This window comes from Rhinoderma darwinii, chromosome 10, assembly GCF_050947455.1.
Source record: "Rhinoderma darwinii isolate aRhiDar2 chromosome 10, aRhiDar2.hap1, whole genome shotgun sequence".
NCBI classification, from domain to species: Eukaryota; Metazoa; Chordata; class Amphibia; order Anura; family Rhinodermatidae; genus Rhinoderma; species Rhinoderma darwinii.
This window is the reverse complement of record NC_134696.1, coordinates 1,242,025-1,254,121: the sequence shown is the minus strand read 5'-3', so window position 1 is coordinate 1,254,121 and position 12,097 is coordinate 1,242,025.

The following is a 12,097-nucleotide window of genomic DNA, read 5'->3' as shown; positions in this document are numbered from 1 at the left end:
AGGGAGGGGAGGGGAACGTCAGGGAGGGGAGGGGAACGTCAGGGAGGGGAGGGGAACGTCAGGGTGGGGAGGAGAACGTCAGGGAGGCGAGGAGAATGTCAGGGAGGGGAACGTAAGGGAGAACGTCAGGGAGGCGAGGAGAACGTCAGGGAGGCGAGGAGAACGTCAGGGAGGCGAGGAGAACGTCAGGGAGGCGAGGAGAACGTCAGGGAGGGGAGGGGAACGTTAGGGAGGGTAGGAAAACGTCAGGGAGGGGAGGAGGAGGGGAGGAGAACGTCAGGGAGGGGAGGAGAACGTCAGGGAGGGGAGGAGAACGTCAGGGAGGGGAACGTCAGGTAGGCGAGGAGAACGTCAGGGAGGGGAGGGAAACGTCAGGGAGGGGAGGGAAACGTCAGGGAGGGGAGGGAAACGTCATGGAGGGGAGGGGAACGTCAGGGAGGGGAGGGGAACGTCATGGAGGGGAGGGGAACGTCAGGGAGGGGAACGTCAGGGAGGCGAGAACGTCAGGGAGGCGAGGAGAACGTCAGGGAGGCGAGGAGAACGTCAGGGAGGGGAGGGGAACGTCAGGGAGGCGAGGGGAACGTCAGGGAGGCGAGGGGAACGTCAGGGAGGCAAGGGGAACGTCAGGGAGGCGAAGGGAACGTCAGGGAGGCGAGGGGAACGTCAGGGAGGAGAACGTCAGGGAGGGGAACGTCAGGGAGGCGAGGAGAACGTCAGGGAGGCGAGGAGAACGTCAGGGAGGCGAGGAGAACGTCAGGGAGGCGAGGAGAACGTCAGGGAGGCGAGGAGAACGTCAGGGAGGCGAGGAGAACGTCAGGGAGGCGAGGAGAACGTCAGGGAGGCGAGGAGAACGTCAGGGAGGGGAACGTCAGGGAGGGGAACGTCAGGGAGGGGTACGTCAGGGAGGGGAACGTCAGGGAGGGGAGGGGAAAGTCAGGGAGGCGAGGAGAACGTCAGGGAGGCGAGGAGAACGTCAGGGAGGCGAGGAGAACGTCAGGGAGGCGAGGAGAACGTCAGGGAGGGGAACGTCAGGGAGGGGAACGTCAGGGAGGGGTACGTCAGGGAGGGGAACGTCAGGGAGGGGAGGGGAAAGTCAGGGAGGGGAGGGGAACGTTAGGGAGGGTAGGAAAACGTCAGGGAGGGGAGGAGAACGTCAGGGAGGGGAGGAGAACGTCAGGGAGGCGAGGAGAACGTCAGGGAGGCGAGGAGAACGTCAGGGAGGCGAGGAGAACGTCAGGGAGGGGAGGAGAACGTCAGGGAGGGGAGGAGAACGTCAGGGAGGGGAGGAGAACGTCAGGGAGGGGAGGAGAACGTCAGGGAGGGGAGGAGAACGTCAGGGAGGGGAGGAGAACGTCAGGGAGGGGAACGTCAGGTAGGCGAGGGGAACGTCAGGGAGGGGAGGGGAACATCAGGGAGGGGAGGGGAACGTCAGGGAGGGGAGGGGAACGTCAGGGAGGGGAGGGGAACTTCAGGGAGGCGAGGAGAACGTCAGGGAGGCGAGGAGAACGTCAGGGAGGCGAGGAGAACGTCAGGGAGGCGAGGAGAACGTCAGGGAGGGGAGGGGAACGTAAGGGAGAACGTCAGGGAGGCGAGGAGAACGTCAGGGAGGGGAGGAGAACGTCAGGGAGGGGAGGAGAACGTCAGGGAGGGTAGGAGAACGTCAGGGAGGGGAACGTCAGGTAGGCAAGGAGAACGTCAGGGAGGGGAGGGGAACGTCAGGGAGGGGAGGGGAACGTCAGGGAGGGGAACGTCAGGGAGGGGAGGGGAACGTCAGGGTGGGGAGGAGAACGTCAGGGAGGCGAGGAGAATGTCAGGGAGGGGAACGTAAGGGAGAACGTCAGGGAGGGGAGGAGAACGTCAGGGAGGCGAGGAGAACGTCAGGGAGGCGAGGAGAACGTCAGGGAGGCGAGGAGAACGTCAGGGAGGGGAGGAGAACGTCAGGGAGGGGAGGAGAACGTCAGGGAGGGGAGGAGAACGTCAGGGAGGGGAGGAGAACGTCAGGGAGGGGAGGAGAACGTCAGGGAGGGGAGGAGAACGTCAGGGAGGGGAACGTCAGGTAGGCGAGGAGAACGTCAGGGAGGGGAGGGAAACGTCAGGGAGGGGAGGGAAACGTCAGGGAGGGGAGGGAAACGTCAGGGAGGGGAGGGGAACGTCATGGAGGGGAGGGGAACGTCAGGGAGGGGAACGTCAGGGAGGCGAGGAGAACGTCAGGGAGGCTAGGAGAACGTCAGGGAGGCGAGGAGAACGTCAGGGAGGCGAGGGGAACGTCAGGGAGGCGAGGGGAACGTCAGGGAGGCGAGGGGAACGTCAGGGAGGCGAGGGGAACGTCAGGGAGGCGAGGGGAACGTCAGGGAGGAGAACGTCAGGGAGGGGAGGGGAACGTCAGGGAGGCGAGGAGAACGTCAGGGAGGGGAGGAGAACGTCAGGGAGGCGAGGAGAACGTCAGGGAGGCGAGGGGAACGTCAGGGAGGCGAGGGGAACGTCAGGGAGGCGAGGGGAAAGTCAGGGAGGCGAGGGGAACGTCAGGGAGGGGAACGTCATTGAGGGGAGGGGAACGTCAGGGAGGCGAGGGGAAAGTCAGGGAGGCGAGGAGAACGTCAGGGAGGGGAACGTCAGGTAGGCGAGGAGAACGTCAGGGAGGGGAGGGAAACGTCAGGGAGGGGAGGGAAACGTCAGGGAGGGGAGGGAAACGTCAGGGAGGGGAGGGAAACGTCAGGGAGGGGAGGGGAACGTCATGGAGGGGAGGGGAACGTCAGGGAGGGGAACGTCAGGGAGGGGAGGGGAACGTCAGGGAGGCGAGGAGAACGTCAGGGAGGGGAGGAGAACGTCAGGGAGGCGAGGAGAACGTCAGGGAGGCGAGGGGAACGTCAGGGAGGCGAGGGGAACGTCAGGGAGGCGAGGGGAAAGTCAGGGAGGCGAGGGGAACGTCAGGGAGGGGAGGGGAACGTCATTGAGGGGAGGGGAACGTCAGGGAGGCGAGGGGAACGTCAGGGAGGCGAGGGGAACGTCAGGGAGGGGAACGTCAGGGAGGGGAACGTCAGGGAGGGGAACGTCAGGGAGGGGAACGTCAGGGAGGGGAACGTCAGGGAGGGGAACGTCAGGGAGGGGAACGTCAGGGAGGGGAACGTCAGGGAGGGGAACGTCAGGGAGGGGAGGGGGAAAGTCAGGGAGGGGAGGGGAACGTTAGGGAGGGTAGGAAAACGTCAGGGAGGGGAGGAGAACGTCAGGGAGGGGAGGAGAACGTCAGGGAGGCGAGGAGAACGTCAGGGAGGCGAGGAGAACGTCAGGGAGGCGAGGAGAACGTCAGGGAGGGGAGGAGAACGTCAGGGAGGGGAGGAGAACGTCAGGGAGGGGAGGAGAACGTCAGGGAGGGGAGGAGAACGTCAGGGAGGGGAGGAGAACGTCAGGGAGGGGAGGAGAACGTCAGGGAGGGGAACGTCAGGTAGGCGAGGGGAACGTCAGGGAGGGGAGGGGAACGTCAGGGAGGGGAGGGGAACGTCAGGGAGGGGAGGGGAACGTCAGGGAGGGGAGGGGAACGTCAGGGAGGGGAGGGGAACTTCAGGGAGGCGAGGAGAACGTCAGGGAGGCGAGGAGAACGTCAGGGAGGCGAGGAGAACGTCAGGGAGGCGAGGAGAACGTCAGGGAGGGGAGGGGAACGTAAGGGAGAACGTCAGGGAGGCGAGGAGAACGTCAGGGAGGGGAGGAGAACGTCAGAGAGGGGAGGAGAACGTCAGGGAGGGTAGGAGAACGTCAGGGAGGGGAACGTCAGGGAGGCGAGGAGAACGTCAGGGAGGGGAGGAGAACGTCAGGGAGGGGAGGAGAACGTCAGGGAGGGTAGGAGAACGTCAGGGAGGGGAACGTCAGGTAGGCGAGGAGAACGTCAGGGAGGGGAGGGGAACGTCAGGGAGGGGAGGGGAACGTCAGGGAGGGGAGGGGAACGTCAGGGAGGGGAGGGGAACGTCAGGGTGGGGAGGAGAACGTCAGGGAGGCGAGGAGAATGTCAGGGAGGGGAACGTAAGGGAGAACGTCAGGGAGGGGAGGAGAACGTCAGGGAGGCGAGGAGAACGTCAGGGAGGCGAGGAGAACGTCAGGGAGGCGTGGAGAACGTCAGGGAGGGGGAGGAGAACGTCAGGGAGGGGAGGAGAACGTCAGGGAGGGGAGGAGAACGTCAGGGAGGGGAGGAGAACGTCAGGGAGGGGAACGTCAGGTAGGCGAGGAGAACGTCAGGGAGGGGAGGGAAACGTCAGGGAGGGGAGGGGAACGTCATGGAGGGGAGGGGAACGTCAGGGAGGGGAACGTCAGGGAGGCGAGGAGAACGTCAGGGAGGCGAGGAGAACGTCAGGGAGGCGAGGAGAACGTCAGGGAGGCGAGGAGAACGTCAGGGAGGCGAGGGGAACGTCAGGGAGGCGAGGGGAACGTCAGGGAGGCGAGGGGAACGTCAGGGAGGCAAGGGGAACGTCAGGGAGGGGAGGAGAACGTCAGGGAGGGGAGGAGAACGTCAGGGAGGGGGAGGAGAACGTCAGGGAGGGGAGGAGAACGTCAGGGAGGGGAGGAGAACGTCAGGGAGGGGAACGTCAGGTAGGCGAGGGGAACGTCAGGGAGGGGAGGGGAACATCAGGGAGGGGAGGGGAACGTCAGGGAGGGGAGGGACGGGGGACGTCAGGGAGGGGAGGGGAACTTCAGGGAGGCGAGGAGAACGTCAGGGAGGCGAGGAGAACGTCAGGGAGGCGAGGAGAACGTCAGGGAGGCGAGGAGAACGTCAGGGAGGGGAGGGGAACGTAAGGGAGAACGTCAGGGAGGCGAGGAGAACGTCAGGGAGGGGAGGAGAACGTCAGGGAGGGGAGGAGAACGTCAGGGAGGGTAGGAGAACGTCAGGGAGGGGAACGTCAGGTAGGCAAGGAGAACGTCAGGGAGGGGAGGGGAACGTCAGGGAGGGGAGGGGAACGTCAGGGAGGGGAACGTCAGGGAGGGGAGGGGAACGTCAGGGTGGGGAGGAGAACGTCAGGGAGGCGAGGAGAATGTCAGGGAGGGGAACGTAAGGGAGAACGTCAGGGAGGGGAGGAGAACGTCAGGGAGGCGAGGAGAACGTCAGGGAGGCGAGGAGAACGTCAGGGAGGCGAGGAGAACGTCAGGGAGGCGAGGGAGAACGTCAGGGAGGGGAGGAGAACGTCAGGGAGGGGAGGAGAACGTCAGGGAGGGGAGGAGAACGTCAGGGAGGGGAGGAGAACGTCAGGGAGGGGAGGAGAACGTCAGGGAGGGGAACGTCAGGTAGGCGAGGAGAACGTCAGGGAGGGGAGGGAAACGTCAGGGAGGGGAGGGAAACGTCAGGGAGGGGAGGGAAACGTCAGGGAGGGGAGGGGAACGTCATGGAGGGGAGGGGAACGTCAGGGAGGGGAACGTCAGGGAGGCGAGGAGAACGTCAGGGAGGCTAGGAGAACGTCAGGGAGGCGAGGAGAACGTCAGGGAGGCGAGGGGAACGTCAGGGAGGCGAGGGGAACGTCAGGGAGGCGAGGGGAACGTCAGGGAGGCGAGGGGAACGTCAGGGAGGCGAGGGGAACGTCAGGGAGGAGAACGTCAGGGAGGGGAGGGGAACGTCAGGGAGGCGAGGAGAACGTCAGGGAGGGGAGGAGAACGTCAGGGAGGCGAGGAGAACGTCAGGGAGGCGAGGGGAACGTCAGGGAGGCGAGGGGAACGTCAGGGAGGCGAGGGGAAAGTCAGGGAGGCGAGGGGAACGTCAGGGAGGGGAACGTCATTGAGGGGAGGGGAACGTCAGGGAGGCGAGGGGAACGTCAGGGAGGCGAGGAGAACGTCAGGGAGGGGAACGTCAGGTAGGCGAGGAGAACGTCAGGGAGGGGAGGGAAACGTCAGGGAGGGGAGGGAAACGTCAGGGAGGGGAGGGAAACGTCAGGGAGGGGAGGGAAACGTCAGGGAGGGGAGGGGAACGTCATGGAGGGGAGGGGAACGTCAGGGAGGGGAACGTCAGGGAGGGGAGGGGAACGTCAGGGAGGCGAGGAGAACGTCAGGGAGGGGAGGAGAACGTCAGGGAGGCGAGGAGAACGTCAGGGAGGCGAGGGGAACGTCAGGGAGGCGAGGGGAACGTCAGGGAGGCGAGGGGAACGTCAGGGAGGCGAGGGGGAACGTCAGGGAGGGGAGGGGAACGTCATTGAGGGGAGGGGAACGTCAGGGAGGCGAGGGGAACGTCAGGGAGGCGAGGGAACGTCAGGGAGGGGAACGTCAGGGAGGGGAACGTCAGGGAGGGGAACGTCAGGGAGGGGAACGTCAGGGAGGGGAACGTCAGGGAGGGGAACGTCAGGGAGGGGAACGTCAGGGAGGGGAACGTCAGGGAGGGGAGGGGAAAGTCAGGGAGGGGAGGGGAACGTTAGGGAGGGTAGGAAAACGTCAGGGAGGGGAGGAGAACGTCAGGGAGGGGAGGAGAACGTCAGGGAGGCGAGGAGAACGTCAGGGAGGCGAGGAGAACGTCAGGGAGGCGAGGAGAACGTCAGGGAGGGGAGGAGAACGTCAGGGAGGGGAGGAGAACGTCAGGGAGGGGAGGAGAACGTCAGGGAGGGGAGGAGAACGTCAGGGAGGGGAGGAGAACGTCAGGGAGGGGAGGAGAACGTCAGGGAGGGGAACGTCAGGTAGGCGAGGGGAACGTCAGGGAGGGGAGGGGGAACGTCAGGGAGGGGAGGGGAACGTCAGGGAGGGGAGGGGAACGTCAGGGAGGGGAGGGGAACGTCAGGGAGGGGAGGGGAACTTCAGGGAGGCGAGGAGAACGTCAGGGAGGCGAGGAGAACGTCAGGGAGGCGAGGAGAACGTCAGGGAGGGGAGGGGAACGTAAGGGAGAACGTCAGGGAGGCGAGGAGAACGTCAGGGAGGGGAGGAGAACGTCAGAGAGGGGAGGAGAACGTCAGGGAGGGTAGGAGAACGTCAGGGAGGGGAACGTCAGGAGGCGAGGAGAACGTCAGGGAGGGGAGGAGAACGTCAGGGAGGGGAGGAGAACGTCAGGGAGGGTAGGAGAACGTCAGGGAGGGGAACGTCAGGTAGGCGAGGAGAACGTCAGGGAGGGGAGGGGAACGTCAGGGAGGGGAGGGGAACGTCAGGGAGGGGAGGGGAACGTCAGGGAGGGGAGGGGAACGTCAGGGTGGGGAGGAGAACGTCAGGGAGGCGAGGAGAATGTCAGGGAGGGGAACGTAAGGGAGAACGTCAGGGAGGGGAGGAGAACGTCAGGGAGGCGAGGAGAACGTCAGGGAGGCGAGGAGAACGTCAGGGAGGCGTGGAGAACGTCAGGGAGGGGAGGAGAACGTCAGGGAGGGGAGGAGAACGTCAGGGAGGGGAGGAGAACGTCAGGGAGGGGAGGAGAACGTCAGGGAGGGGAGGAGAACGTCAGGGAGGGGAACGTCAGGGAGGGGAGGGAAACGTCAGGGAGGGGAGGGGAACGTCATGGAGGGGAGGGGAACGTCAGGGAGGGGAACGTCAGGGAGGCGAGGAGAACGTCAGGGAGGCGAGGAGAACGTCAGGGAGGCGAGGAGAACGTCAGGGAGGCGAGGAGAACGTCAGGGAGGCGAGGGGAACGTCAGGGAGGCGAGGGGAACGTCAGGGAGGCGAGGGGAACGTCAGGGAGGCAAGGGGAACGTCAGGGAGGCGAAGGGAACGTCAGGGAGGCGAGGGGAACGTCAGGGAGGAGAACGTCAGGGAGGGGAACGTCAGGGAGGCGAGGAGAACGTCAGGGAGGCGAGGAGAACGTCAGGGAGGCGAGGAGAACGTCAGGGAGGCGAGGAGAACGTCAGGGAGGCGAGGAGAACGTCAGGGAGGCGAGGAGAACGTCAGGGAGGCGAGGAGAACGTCAGGGAGGGGAACGTCAGGGAGGGGAACGTCAGGGAGGGGTACGTCAGGGAGGGGAACGTCAGGGAGGGGAGGGGAAAGTCAGGGAGGGGAGGGGAACGTTAGGGAGGGTAGGAAAACGTCAGGGAGGCGAGGAGAACGTCAGGGAGGCGAGGAGAACGTCAGGGAGGCGAGGAGAACGTCAGGGAGGGGAGGAGAACGTCAGGGAGGGGAGGAGAACGTCAGGGAGGGGAGGAGAACGTCAGGGAGGGGAGGAGAACGTCAGGGAGGGGAGGAGAACGTCAGGGAGGGGAACGTCAGGTAGGCGAGGGGAACGTCAGGGAGGGGAGGGGAACATCAGGGAGGGGAGGGGAACGTCAGGGAGGGGAGGGGAACGTCAGGGAGGGGAGGGGAACTTCAGGGAGGCGAGGAGAACGTCAGGGAGGCGAGGAGAACGTCAGGGAGGCGAGGAGAACGTCAGGGAGGCGAGGAGAACGTCAGGGAGGCGAGGAGAACGTCAGGGAGGGGAGGGGAACGTAAGGGAGAACGTCAGGGAGGCGAGGAGAACGTCAGGGAGGGGAGGAGAACGTCAGGGAGGGGAGGAGAACGTCAGGGAGGGTAGGAGAACGTCAGGGAGGGGAACGTCAGGTAGGCAAGGAGAACGTCAGGGAGGGGAGGGGAACGTCAGGGAGGGGAGGGGAACGTCAGGGAGGGGAGGGGAACGTCAGGGAGGGGAGGGGAACGTCAGGGAGGGGAGGGGAACGTCAGGGTGGGGAGGAGAACGTCAGGGAGGCGAGGGAGAATGTCAGGGAGGGGAACGTAAGGGAGAACGTCAGGGAGGGGAGGAGAACGTCAGGGAGGCGAGGAGAACGTCAGGGAGGCGAGGAGAACGTCAGGGAGGCGAGGAGAACGTCAGGGAGGGGAGGAGAACGTCAGGGAGGGGAGGAGAACGTCAGGGAGGGGAGGAGAACGTCAGGGAGGGGAGGAGAACGTCAGGGAGGGGAGGAGAACGTCAGGGAGGGGAACGTCAGGTAGGCGAGGAGAACGTCAGGGAGGGGAACGTCAGGTAGGCGAGGAGAACGTCAGGGAGGGGAGGGAAACGTCAGGGAGGGGAGGGAAACGTCAGGGAGGGGAGGGAAACGTCAGGGAGGGGAGGGGAACGTCATGGAGGGGAGGGGAACGTCAGGGAGGGGAACGTCAGGGAGGCGAGGAGAACGTCAGGGAGGCTAGGAGAACGTCAGGGAGGCGAGGAGAACGTCAGGGAGGCGAGGGGAACGTCAGGGAGGCGAGGGGAACGTCAGGGAGGCGAGGGGAACGTCAGGGAGGCGAGGGGAACGTCAGGGAGGCGAGGGGAACGTCAGGGAGGAGAACGTCAGGGAGGGGAGGGGAACGTCAGGGAGGCGAGGAGAACGTCAGGGAGGGGAGGAGAACGTCAGGGAGGCGAGGAGAACGTCAGGGAGGCGAGGGGAACGTCAGGGAGGCGAGGGGAACGTCAGGGAGGCGAGGGGAAAGTCAGGGAGGCGAGGGGAACGTCAGGGAGGGGAACGTCATTGAGGGGAGGGGAACGTCAGGGAGGCGAGGGGAACGTCAGGGAGGCGAGGAGAACGTCAGGGAGGGGAACGTCAGGTAGGCGAGGAGAACGTCAGGGAGGGGAGGGAAACGTCAGGGAGGGGAGGGAAACGTCAGGGAGGGGAAGGAAACGTCAGGGAGGGGAGGGAAACGTCAGGGAGGGGAGGGGAACGTCATGGAGGGGAGGGGAACGTCAGGGAGGGGAACGTCAGGGAGGGGAGGGGAACGTCAGGGAGGCGAGGAGAACGTCAGGGAGGGGAGGAGAACGTCAGGGAGGCGAGGAGAACGTCAGGGAGGCGAGGGGAACGTCAGGGAGGCGAGGGGAACGTCAGGGAGGCGAGGGGAACGTCAGGGAGGGGAGGGGAACGTCATTGAGGGGAGGGGAACGTCAGGGAGGCGAGGGGAACGTCAGGGAGGCGAGGGGAACGTCAGGGAGGGGAACGTCAGGGAGGGGAACGTCAGGGAGGGGAACGTCAGGGGAGGGGAACGTCAGGGAGGGGAACGTCAGGGAGGGGAACGTCAGGGAGGGGAACGTCAGGGAGGGGAACGTCAGGGAGGGGAGGGGAAAGTCAGGGAGGGGAGGGGAACGTTAGGGAGGGTAGGAAAACGTCAGGGAGGGGAGGAGAACGTCAGGGAGGGGAGGAGAACGTCAGGGAGGCGAGGAGAACGTCAGGGAGGCGAGGAGAACGTCAGGGAGGCGAGGAGAACGTCAGGGAGGGGAGGAGAACGTCAGGGAGGGGAGGAGAACGTCAGGGAGGGGAGGAGAACGTCAGGGAGGGGAGGAGAACGTCAGGGAGGGGAGGAGAACGTCAGGGAGGGGAGGAGAACGTCAGGGAGGGGAACGTCAGGTAGGCGAGGGGAACGTCAGGGAGGGGAGGGGAACGTCAGGGAGGGGAGGGGAACGTCAGGGAGGGGAGGGGAACGTCAGGGAGGGGAGGGGAACGTCAGGGAGGGGAGGGGAACGTCAGGGAGGGGAGGGGAACTTCAGGGAGGCGAGGAGAACGTCAGGGAGGCGAGGAGAACGTCAGGGAGGCGAGGAGAACGTCAGGGAGGGGAGGGGAACGTAAGGGAGAACGTCAGGGAGGCGAGGAGAACGTCAGGGAGGGGAGGAGAACGTCAGAGAGGGGAGGAGAACGTCAGGGAGGGTAGGAGAACGTCAGGGAGGGGAACGTCAGGGAGGCGAGGAGAACGTCAGGGAGGGGAGGAGAACGTCAGGGAGGGGAGGAGAACGTCAGGGAGGGTAGGAGAACGTCAGGGAGGGGAACGTCAGGTAGGCGAGGAGAACGTCAGGGAGGGGAGGGGAACGTCAGGGAGGGGAGGGGAACGTCAGGGAGGGGAGGGGAACGTCAGGGAGGGGAGGGGAACGTCAGGGTGGGGAGGAGAACGTCAGGGAGGCGAGGAGAATGTCAGGGAGGGGAACGTAAGGGAGAACGTCAGGGAGGGGAGGAGAACGTCAGGGAGGCGAGGAGAACGTCAGGGAGGCGAGGAGAACGTCAGGGAGGCGTGGAGAACGTCAGGGAGGGGAGGAGAACGTCAGGGAGGGGAGGAGAACGTCAGGGAGGGGAGGAGAACGTCAGGGAGGGGAGGAGAACGTCAGGGAGGGGAGGAGAACGTCAGGGAGGGGAACGTCAGGGAGGGGAGGGAAACGTCAGGGAGGGGAGGGGAACGTCATGGAGGGGAGGGGAACGTCAGGGAGGGGAACGTCAGGGAGGCGAGGAGAACGTCAGGGAGGCGAGGAGAACGTCAGGGAGGCGAGGAGAACGTCAGGGAGGCGAGGAGAACGTCAGGGAGGCGAGGGGAACGTCAGGGAGGCGAGGGGAACGTCAGGGAGGCGAGGGGAACGTCAGGGAGGCAAGGGGAACGTCAGGGAGGCGAAGGGAACGTCAGGGAGGCGAGGGGAACGTCAGGGAGGAGAACGTCAGGGAGGGGAACGTCAGGGAGGCGAGGAGAACGTCAGGGAGGCGAGGAGAACGTCAGGGAGGCGAGGAGAACGTCAGGGAGGCGAGGAGAACGTCAGGGAGGCGAGGAGAACGTCAGGGAGGCGAGGAGAACGTCAGGGGAGGCGAGGAGAACGTCAGGGAGGGGAACGTCAGGGAGGGGGAACGTCAGGGAGGGGTACGTCAGGGAGGGGAACGTCAGGGAGGGGAGGGGAAAGTCAGGGAGGGGAGGGGAACGTTAGGGAGGGTAGGAAAACGTCAGGGAGGCGAGGAGAACGTCAGGGAGGCGAGGAGAACGTCAGGGAGGCGAGGAGAACGTCAGGGAGGGGAGGAGAACGTCAGGGAGGGGAGGAGAACGTCAGGGAGGGGAGGAGAACGTCAGGGAGGGGAGGAGAACGTCAGGGAGGGGAGGAGAACGTCAGGGAGGGGAACGTCAGGTAGGCGAGGGGAACGTCAGGGAGGGGGAGGGGAACATCAGGGAGGGGAGGGGAACGTCAGGGAGGGGAGGGGAACGTCAGGGAGGGGAGGGGAACTTCAGGGAGGCGAGGAGAACGTCAGGGAGGCGAGGAGAACGTCAGGGAGGCGAGGAGAACGTCAGGGAGGCGAGGAGAACGTCAGGGAGGCGAGGAGAACGTCAGGGAGGGGAGGGGAACGTAAGGGAGAACGTCAGGGAGGCGAGGAGAACGTCAGGGAGGGGAGGAGAACGTCAGGGAGGGGGAGGAGAACGTCAGGGAGGGTAGGAGAACGTCAGGGAGGGAACGTCAGGTAGG